Source organism: Miscanthus floridulus, chromosome 3 (genome assembly GCF_019320115.1).
Source record: "Miscanthus floridulus cultivar M001 chromosome 3, ASM1932011v1, whole genome shotgun sequence".
Lineage (NCBI taxonomy): Eukaryota > Viridiplantae > Streptophyta > Magnoliopsida > Poales > Poaceae > Miscanthus > Miscanthus floridulus.
In genome coordinates, this window is record NC_089582.1 from 30,386,248 (window position 1) to 30,396,012 (window position 9,765).

At 43.9% G+C, this 9,765-nt stretch overlaps 1 non-coding gene across 1 annotated transcript; it reads right to left on the reverse strand.

The window, feature by feature from the left end:
• Positions 1-9,387: 9,387 nt before the first annotated feature.
• Positions 9,388-9,524, reverse strand: LOC136547752 (small nucleolar RNA Z247). Its single transcript, XR_010781709.1, has one exon. It is a non-coding gene; the product is annotated as a small nucleolar RNA Z247 (small nucleolar RNA).
• Between the last annotated feature and the right edge of the window lie 241 nt (positions 9,525-9,765).

Consider the following 9,765-nt stretch of genomic DNA (forward strand, 5'->3'; position numbering starts at 1 on the left):
CCACTCATTTACATTGATATTATATCGTGTTTATTCTATATAATTGGAACCTCATGTTAAATCATTGTTTAAATCATTGACCGCGGACGTCTAGCACTTGGGTGCATCAACAAGCAAGTGTACATGTGAGGATGGTGGTGAATACGGTATTGAATGAAGTCAAGACACAGGGATTGGACCAAGTCTAGTGCGTTTCTTCAAAAAGACACATAAATATGACAAATGTTTGGTTTTCTTCCAATCAACATCTCATCGGGAGTCTTTTCGGTGACAATAGAGTTGGTTAGACACATGACAAGCCATGTTGATGGCCTCAGCCAAAAATCGGCAATAAGCTGCTCTTTATCGGCTGGTCGCAAGGACTCCTACACTGCATCGTAGAAGAGAAGGTCATCAACAATGCCCATGTCACCGGTTGAATCGTTATCGAAAGAAATGGAGGAGCCATGGACTGTCGATCTGGGTTCTTAGGGACATGGATACACAAGAATGTGTGTTCAAGCACAAGGTGAGCCGTGGGCAGCTATTTGAGAATAGGATCAGGACCTGAGATGGCTTGGTTGACTACCGTGTTGTCACCATGCATCCAGATTGCAACATGGTTTTCTTTCATATGCGACACCGAGATAGTCATCCAATGATATCGTATGACTTTGACTATCAGCAAGTTTGTGTGTGGACACCTATAAAAATCACACAACTCATAAGATTATTCTTTTTGTTCCATACTTGTCTCAGTTATTTCTCGGAGTCCTTGGTGCTCACAAATGAGCACTACTTCTAGGAGTGTTGCACCCACTACTTGGGGAATATGTACTTGTCTAGATGTTCAGTAAGAGTTTCATCTTCCAATTAAGTATGGACTTTGGAGCATTGACCTAGTAAGAGTTAGCTTTGCTTAAAGCGAAGCCTACATGTAAGGCAACGTTTCAACAAATGTAGCTCCCCGGTTATTTCTCAAACTGTTACATTTTAGTGTGAAGCCATTCACATGTACCAAACAGTGCAAAAATATGTGCCTGTTTCCTAGATTACAAATTTACGACCATCATATTTGCATTTGGAATTTCTTTCTTAGCTTCAAATATAGCGTTTATTTAATGTTTTTAACCATGTGGTTTACTCTTTTCTTTCCTCTGTGTGTTGACAAGCCGTGTTGATGGCCTCAGGCTAACATCAGCAACAAGGTGCTCTTTATCGGCTGGTCGCAAGGGCGTCTGCATTGCATCGTCGAAGAAGGTCATCGACAATATACCCATGTCACCAGTTGAATCATTATCGAAAGAAATGGAGGATCCATGGACTGTTGATCTGGGTTCTTAGGGACATGGCACTACCGGATTCAGCTTCTTTGCCGAGTGCCTTAGGAACAGACCATCAATTTCGAACATCTTGTTCACGAAACATGACCACGAACTTGCGGTCGGGTTGTTTTTAAATTCTATAAAAAGCAAACGAAGACCGAAAATCTTGAAACTTGTCGAGATGTCATGATATCATATGTGGAGGCTGTGATAAAAAATTGAGGAGGTTTCGCGCAAGTTTGTCATATACGATGCTTACCACCTCGTCGGCCTCTTCACGAAATAATGAAACTTCTTCGGAGATTCTTCGGCTTGCAAGCATCGTACGTCACAACTTGCGCGAAACCTTCTCAAATTTTTATCACAGCCTCCACATATGATATCATGACATCTTGACAAGTTTCATGATTTTCGGACTTCGTTTGCTTTTTATAGAATTTAAAAACAACTCGACCACAAGTTCATGGTCATGTTTCATGAACAAGATGTTTGAAATTGGTGGTCTGTTCCTAGATACGGCCTCACATTATACTAAATAACATGAATATCATTTTTCCATTCATTTTTTTCATTATTCGAATGACTAGCAATTATAATTTGAATTATCCAAAAAAATTCAATTAAATGAAATAAATTAAAGAAATATAGAAAAAGTCCAAGAAATGTGCCACATTGGAACATGGAGTACCAGGTATTGTATGAGGACGGCAGAAAAAGTTTGGAGGTCAAAAGTGAAAAAAATATGCTTTGCCGAGTGTCAAAAAATGACACTCAGCAAATCACCACTTTGCTGAGTGTCAGGAGAAGACACTCGGCAAAGGGTTAACGGCGGCTGCCGGCCGTTAACGGCAGCGGCCCTTTGCCGAGTGTTCTGGTTTGCCGAGTGCCCGACACTCGGCAAACCTGGTCTTTGCCGAGTGTTATTGTTTGCCGAGTGCTCGGCACTCGGCAAACCACCTCTTTGCCGAGTGCCAGTTGTTTGCCGAGTGCTTTTCTCTCTGGCACTCGGCGAATAGCCTCTTTGCCGAGCGCCCGATAAAAAGCACTCGGCAAAGTCTGAGACACTCGGCAAAGAAGCCGTCTCCGGTAGTGTGGTGGATACACAAGAATGTGTGTTCAAGCACAAGGTGAGCCGTGGGCAGCTATTTGGGCACATGATCAGGAACTGAGATGGCTTGGTTGACTACCATGTGGTCACCATGCATCCAGATTGCAACATAGTTTTCTTTCATCTATGGCACTGAGATGGTCATCCAATGATATCGTATGACTTCTACCGTCAGCAAGTTTGTGTGTGGACACCTATAAACATCACACTACTGATAAGATTATTCTTTTTGTTCCATACTTGTCCGAGTTCTTTCTCGGAGTCCTTGGTGCTCACAAATGAGCACTACTACTAGGAGTGTTGCACCCACTACTTGGGGAATATATACCTGTCTAGATGTTCCGTAAGAGTTTCATCTTCCAATTAAGTATGGACTTTGGAGCATCGACCTAGTAAGAGTTTAGCTTTGCTTAAAGCAAAGCCTACATGTAAGGCAACGTTTCAACGAATGTAGCTCCCCGGTTTTTACTCAAACTGTTACATTTAGTTTTAAGCCATTCACATGTACCGAATAATGCTAAAATATGTGCCTGTTTCCTGGATTACAAATTTACAACCATCATATTTACATTTGGAATTTCTTTCTTAGCTTCAAGCATAGCGTTTATTTGATGTTTTTAACTGTCTTGTTTACTCTCTTCTTTCCTCTGTGTGTTGACAAGCCGTGTTGATGGCCTCAGGCTAACATCGGCAACAAGGTGCTCTTTATCGGCCAGTCGCAAGGGCGCCTGCATTGTGTCGTCGAAGAAGGTCATCGACAATGCCCATGTGACCGGTTGAATCGTTATCGAAAGAAATGGAGGAGCCATGGACTGTGGATCTGGGTTCCTAGGGACATGGATACACAAGAATGTGTGTTCACGCACAAGGTGAGCCGTGGGCAGCTATTTGGGAACAGGATTAGGAACTGAGATGGCTTGGTTGATTACCGTGTGGTCACCATGCATCCAGATTGCAACATGGTTTTCTTTTATCTGCGACACCGAGATGGTCATTCAATGATATCGTACGACTTCGACCGTCAGCAAGTTTGTGTGTGGACACTTATAAACATCACACTACTGATAATATTATTCTTTTTGTTCCATACTTGTCTGAGTTATTTCTCAGAGTCCTTGGTGCTCACAGATGAGAACTACTACTAGGAGTGTTGCACCCACTACTTGGGGAATATATACTTGTCTAGATGTTCAGTAAGAGTTTCATCTTCCAATTAAGTATGGACTTTGGAGCATCGACCTAGTAAGAGTTTAGCTTTGCTTAAAGCAAAGCCTATTTAGAAATTCATGTAAGGCAATGTTTCAACGAATGTAGCTCCCCGGGTTATTGCTTAAACTGTTACATTTTAGTTTTAAGCCATTCACATGTAACAAACAATGCTAAAATATGTGCCTGTTTCCTGGATTACAAATTTACAACCATCATATTTACATTTGGAATTTCTTTCTTAGCTTCAAGTATAGCGTTTATTTAATGTTTTTAACTGTGTGGTTTACTCTCTTCTTTCCTCTGTGTGTTGACAAGCCGTGTTGATGGCCTCAGGCTAACATCGGCAACAAGGTGCTCTTTATCAGCCGGTCGCAAGGGCGCCTGCATTGCATCGTCGAAGAAGGTCATTGACAATGCCCATGTCACCGGTTGAATCGTTATCGAAAGAAATGGAGGAGCCATGGACTGTCGATCTGGGTTCTTAGGGACATGGATACACAAGAATGCGTGTTCACGCACAAGGTGAGCTGTGGGCAGCTATTTGGGAACAGGATTAGGAACTGAGATGGCTTGGTTGACTACTGTGTGGTCACCATGCATCCAGATTGCTACATGGTTTTCTTTTATCTGCGGCACCGAGATGGTCATTCAATGATATCGTACGACTTCGACCGTCAGCAAGTTTGTGTGTGGACACCTATAAACATCACACTACTGATAATATTATTCTTTTTGTTCCATACTGGTCTGAGTTATTTCTCGGAGTCCTTGGTGCTCACAAATGAGCACTACTACTAGTTGTGTTGCACCCACTACATGGGGAATATATACTTGTCTAGATGTTCAGTAAGAGTTTCATCTTCCAATTATGGACTTTGGAGCATCGACCTAGTAAGAGTTTAGCTTTGCTTAAAACAAAGCCTATTTAGAAATTCATGTAAGGCAACGTTTCAACGAATGTAGCTCCCCGGGTTATTGCTCAAACTGTTACATTTTAGTTTTAAGCCATTCACATGTACCAAACAATGCTAAAATATGTGCCTGTTCTTGGATTACAAATTTACAACCATCATATTTAGATTTGGATTTTCTTTCTTACCTTCAAATATAGCGTTTATTTAATGTTTTTAACTGTGTGGTTTACTCTCTTATTTCCTCTGTGTTTCCACATAGTTAATTTGAGCTTTTGCCTACAATGATACATGGCAAGGAAAGTTTCACGACAGAAAATTCTATGGCATCTACCTAAAATGACGCCTTGCTGTATATGCTTCTGAAATTGCTGTAACATGTTGAATATTGATGCTAGTTCTTACATTACCTTTGTCTAGTACACTTATACCGTATTCAACTACAGGCCACTGGTTCTTTTTGTTACATTACGCAATGGAAGTACTTAGGGCAGCTCCACTGTACGAATTGAACCGAGAGACAGAGTTCGTTTCTGTAATTCTGTGTTTGACGGTCCACTACCTTCAGTGTGAGTGGGTCCTAGCTCCAGTTATTTATCATTTTTTTCCTGGCTATCCTGCTGGCTGTGCATGAGAGCTCCTCCCCTTCCCTTATCCTATTCTCTCATTTTCCAACTAGTATTATTTTATTCCCATAAGATCGAACCAAGTTTGGATTTCGCTTTTGATTCTTACACCGACGATTCGACTGGTGTAGTGTGCTGTGTTCGATCCCCCCCTGTTTGATTTCGGCATACATTGCTGTTCTTACTGTATACAAGTCCGCAAAGTCGTTACTCTGTAGTACTTCAATATGTGTTACTTACGAGGAGTTTGAGTAGAAACTTGAGAAACATGATAATTCATGATTAAACTCCAAATGGTTCGTATCCTCCATTAAGGCAAAGCTGGCATTTTTCTGAATGAAATAACAATTCATGTCAATAATAATATTCTGTTTTCGATGTCAGTCTCCAATATAATCTTTAACTGAACAAAACATGATAAGTATGAAACATAAGGAGTAAGAGTAATACAATTATCTAGTGTAATTGGCCCATAGTCACATTTAAAGGACTAGAGAGCGCGCCCTTCCTGACGGTCCATATTATACAACATCATTTATGCATCCTGATGCCAGAGAAAGAAAATATAATGTTACAATATGGATGCACGGTGACCACATGGTAGACTAGTAGTCAACCATGCCTTTAATTTACAACTCTTCTTCCCAAACACCCCTAGATTGTTCAGCTGGTGCTTTAGGACCCATTTTCCTGAAGAACCTAGGCCAATAGTCCTTAGCTGTGCCACTTCTTGCGATAACAATGGGACAACTCAGGTGGGACATCCTCTTCTTCATGTCCTTCCACAACACAATGCAGAAGTGCCTGGGACTGACTAAGGAAGAGCACATAGTTATTATTTGGACCCACATGAAGCATAGGTGGTGCAGGGATGACACATTGCATATTCCCTTGTGGATCCACCACAAGTAAATTTTGACCGATCTCGCAAAGCCGCCATCTTTCCAATGACCCTTGCCTTTCTTCAATCCAGTGCGCCACATTGTGACTACAAAGCCCAATTTCTGACGAGTAGGTGTGACTAGTTGTCCTTTTCATGCGCGCACCAACAACATGGTCCTAGAAGAGAACCGACTGAATGTGGGAGGACATGACAAGGATGAAAAGAAGATGGGTGCCCATGGTAAAGGTGATGATACATTGGTCATCATTGAGCCAGGTGCACCCACAACACCTCTGTACCTGGTAGAATCCTCGGTACCCAACCTTGTTCCACTAGTGACCGAAAGTTTCTCAGTTGTGGATAAAGGTGTACTGACCGGCTTGCACAGCTGCATGTTTACTCTTTTTAGAATGTCAGTAGCATACCGTTCTTGAGTCATCAACAACTCACCCTTCTTCCTCTGAACTTGAATTCCCAAGAAGTAGTGGAGCTCTCCGAGGTCCTTGATTGCAAATTCCTTGTCGAGATCATGAAGAAGAGCATCGACTGCTTCTTGTGAGGAACTGGCTGCAATTATATCATCAACATATACAAGCATAAAAATAACATGACCTCCTTTCCTATAGAAGAAAAAGAATGGTGTCTACCTTAGAAGGAACAAACCCAAGACTTTGCAATTTCTGACACAACCATGAGTACCAAGCACGGGGCACCTACTTTAAGCCATACAGGGCCTTGTCAAGTTTGCACAAATAGTGAGGCTTGCTCTTATCTTCATATCTAGGAGGCTGTCGCATATATACCTCTTCTTCAAGGAAGCCATGCAAAAAGGCTTTGTGTACATCAAGTTGCCTCAAGCACCAGTTTCTTGACATAGCAAGTGACAGAACAAGCCGGATTGTAGCTGCCTTGACTACAGGACTGAACGTGTCCTCATAGTCAATACCATACCTCTGTTTGAAGCCTTTAGCTACCAGACGCGCCTTGTACCTATCTATCTTGCCATCTGACTGTCTCTTGAGTTTGTACACCCATTTACAGTCAATCACATTCTTCCCTTTCTGAGGCGGTACTAGATGCCAAGTTTTATTTTTCTGCAAAGCTAAAAACTCAACATCCATAGCACTTTTCCAATTCTTATCAGACAATGCATACTGTAAAGTGGGAGACTCTTCAGTAGTGGCTATATGACCATACCGGATCGTTCCATCGGTGTATGTTTTAGATTTCCGGATACCTTGTTGGAGATGAGTCACTGGTTGCTGTGGAGTTGGTGCAGCAGCCGGCGCAGAAGATCCCGGTAGCAGATTAGAACCAGCCACAGGAGATCCAGCGCCAGAAGTAGTCGCGAGCTCCGGCGCAGAAGATCCTGGCGCCGTAGCCGAGGGCGATCCGCTGCCCCCTTGCCCCCCGTGGTCGGAGCGAGTTGACGCTCAGGCGGGACAGGTGGCGGAGTCGGAGTGGAGGAAGCGGGCCCAGAGGAGGGACCGGTGGGGGCGCTGTCCATCAGCGCCGGACTCGAGGCGGATGTGCCTGACGAACCCACAGCAGCAGCAGGCGAATCCGCACCGGGATCGCTGCGGGTTCTTGCCGAAAAAGGAAAGGGGCGCCGCAGCATGAAATCACAGTCATTTGGCCTGAGATTAGAGTCCAATGACGCCGAATTTTCACCAGATCCTGCATGCTCAACAGAAGGGTTAGTGCGCAGGGAACCATTACCAAATGGATCAGAAGAATTGCCGTCCCAAAACTGGATGAAGGATTAAGTAGGGTGGGTGGGAGGAGTAAAACTTCAGATCTAAGACGAGCACCAGCGTTAGGATGGAGTTGAGCAAAAGGATAAACAATCTCATCAAAAACCACATCACGGGAAATATAAATCCGCCCTTCAGATATATCAAGACATTTGAACCCTTTATGCATGTTGCTATAACCAAGAAAGACGCACTGTTTTGAGCGAAATTGAAGTTTTCTAGAATTATAAGGACGAAGGTTGGGCCAACATGCACACTCAAAGGCACGAAGATTGAGATAATCTGGTGTATGATGAAAAAGGCGCTCTAGAGGAGTTTGGCCTTGAATAACTTTGCTAGGAAGCCTATTAATCAAATAGGTAGCAGTGACAAAAGCCCCATCCCAAAATTTTAAAGGCATGGACGCATGAGCAAGCAAAGTCAGGCCAACTTCAACTATGTGCCGATGTTTACGTTCAGCGGAACCATTTGGTTGATGAGCATGAGGGCAAGACACGTGATGTGAGATGCCTATACGCTGGAAAAAGGCATTCAACCTTTGATACTCGCCTCCCCAATCCGTTTGGACAGCTAGAATTTTCTTATTAAATTGCCGCTCAACCATGGATTGAAAATCATGAAATTTTTGGAAATCTTCAGATTTGTGACGTAAAAGATAGATCCATGTGAACTTGCTAAAATGATCAATAAAGCTAACATAGTAATTATTTTTGCCAACAGAAGTGGGCGCAGGGCCCCATACATCCGAAAACACAAGTTCAAGAGGACTCCATGATACACTGATTGACACGGGGTAAGGCAACTGATGACTCTTGCCTTGTTGACAGGCATCACACGCCTGTTCTTTATTGGACTCAGAAACAAAAGGGACACGACTCTTGCTAAGAATCTGTTGGACTACAGATGACGACGGATGACCGAGACGGCTATGCCACCTAGACGTGGAGGGCTTGATGGCGGCATGCGTCACTTTATTGGAAGAAGACCTAGACGACTTCAATGGATAGAGCCCTCCTTTGCTATCCCCTCTAAGCAGCGTTTTTCTCGTGGCCTGATCCGTGATCAAAAAATAATCGGGATGATATTCAATAAAGGCATTGTTATTGGATGTAAGACGATGAACGGAGGCAAGATTTTTGTTAGCTTCAGGAACGTAAAGAACATTCTTAAGAACAAAATTTCGTTTAGGGGTACGAACAATACTTCAACCGATTTGGTTGATTCTCATACCTGCGCCGTTGGCGGTATGCACCTGATCGATGCCGTGGTACTTGTCGTGGGTGGTGAGCTTCTCCAATTCTCCAATGATATGATCAGTAGCACCAGTATCGGTGTACCAATTTGTATCTATGCCGTAGGAGGCCGTAGCCAATGACGCCTGACGCTGCTCTGTAGGTCTAGTGAAGGAGGCGTCGAAGCGATTGAAACAGTGAAGAACGGTGTGGCCCTCTTTGCCGCAGAGCTGGCAAGTGGGGCGATCACCGTTGGGGTTCTGAGGGCGACCACCGTTGCCGCCGTTGTTGCCGCGACCACCACGTGTGGTGGCGTTCGCCGAGGAGCCTGAGCCGCCATGGAGTAGATCCGTCCTTTGTTCCCAACTCACCAGTTAGGTGTAGAGCTCGCCGAGGGTCAAAGGCTCAACGTGTGACGCCATGGAGCACACGACAGGATTAAAATCCGTGTCAAGTCCGGCGAGGATGTATGAAGCAATCTCTTCATCTTCCAGCTTCGTGCCGGTGGCCACCATATCATCGGCAAGGGCTTTCATCTTGCTGAAGAATTCTGCGATGGTGGATGAGCCCTTTTGCGCGGTGGCCAAAGCCATGCGCGTGTTGATCACTCTGCCGCGGGATTGGGAGGCAGTCATGTCCTAGATCGCCTTCCAGATCTTGACGGTGGTGGTGCATGCAGACACTTGCACCTGGACATCCCTGGACACAGACGAGATCAAGTAGTTGAAGATCTGCTCA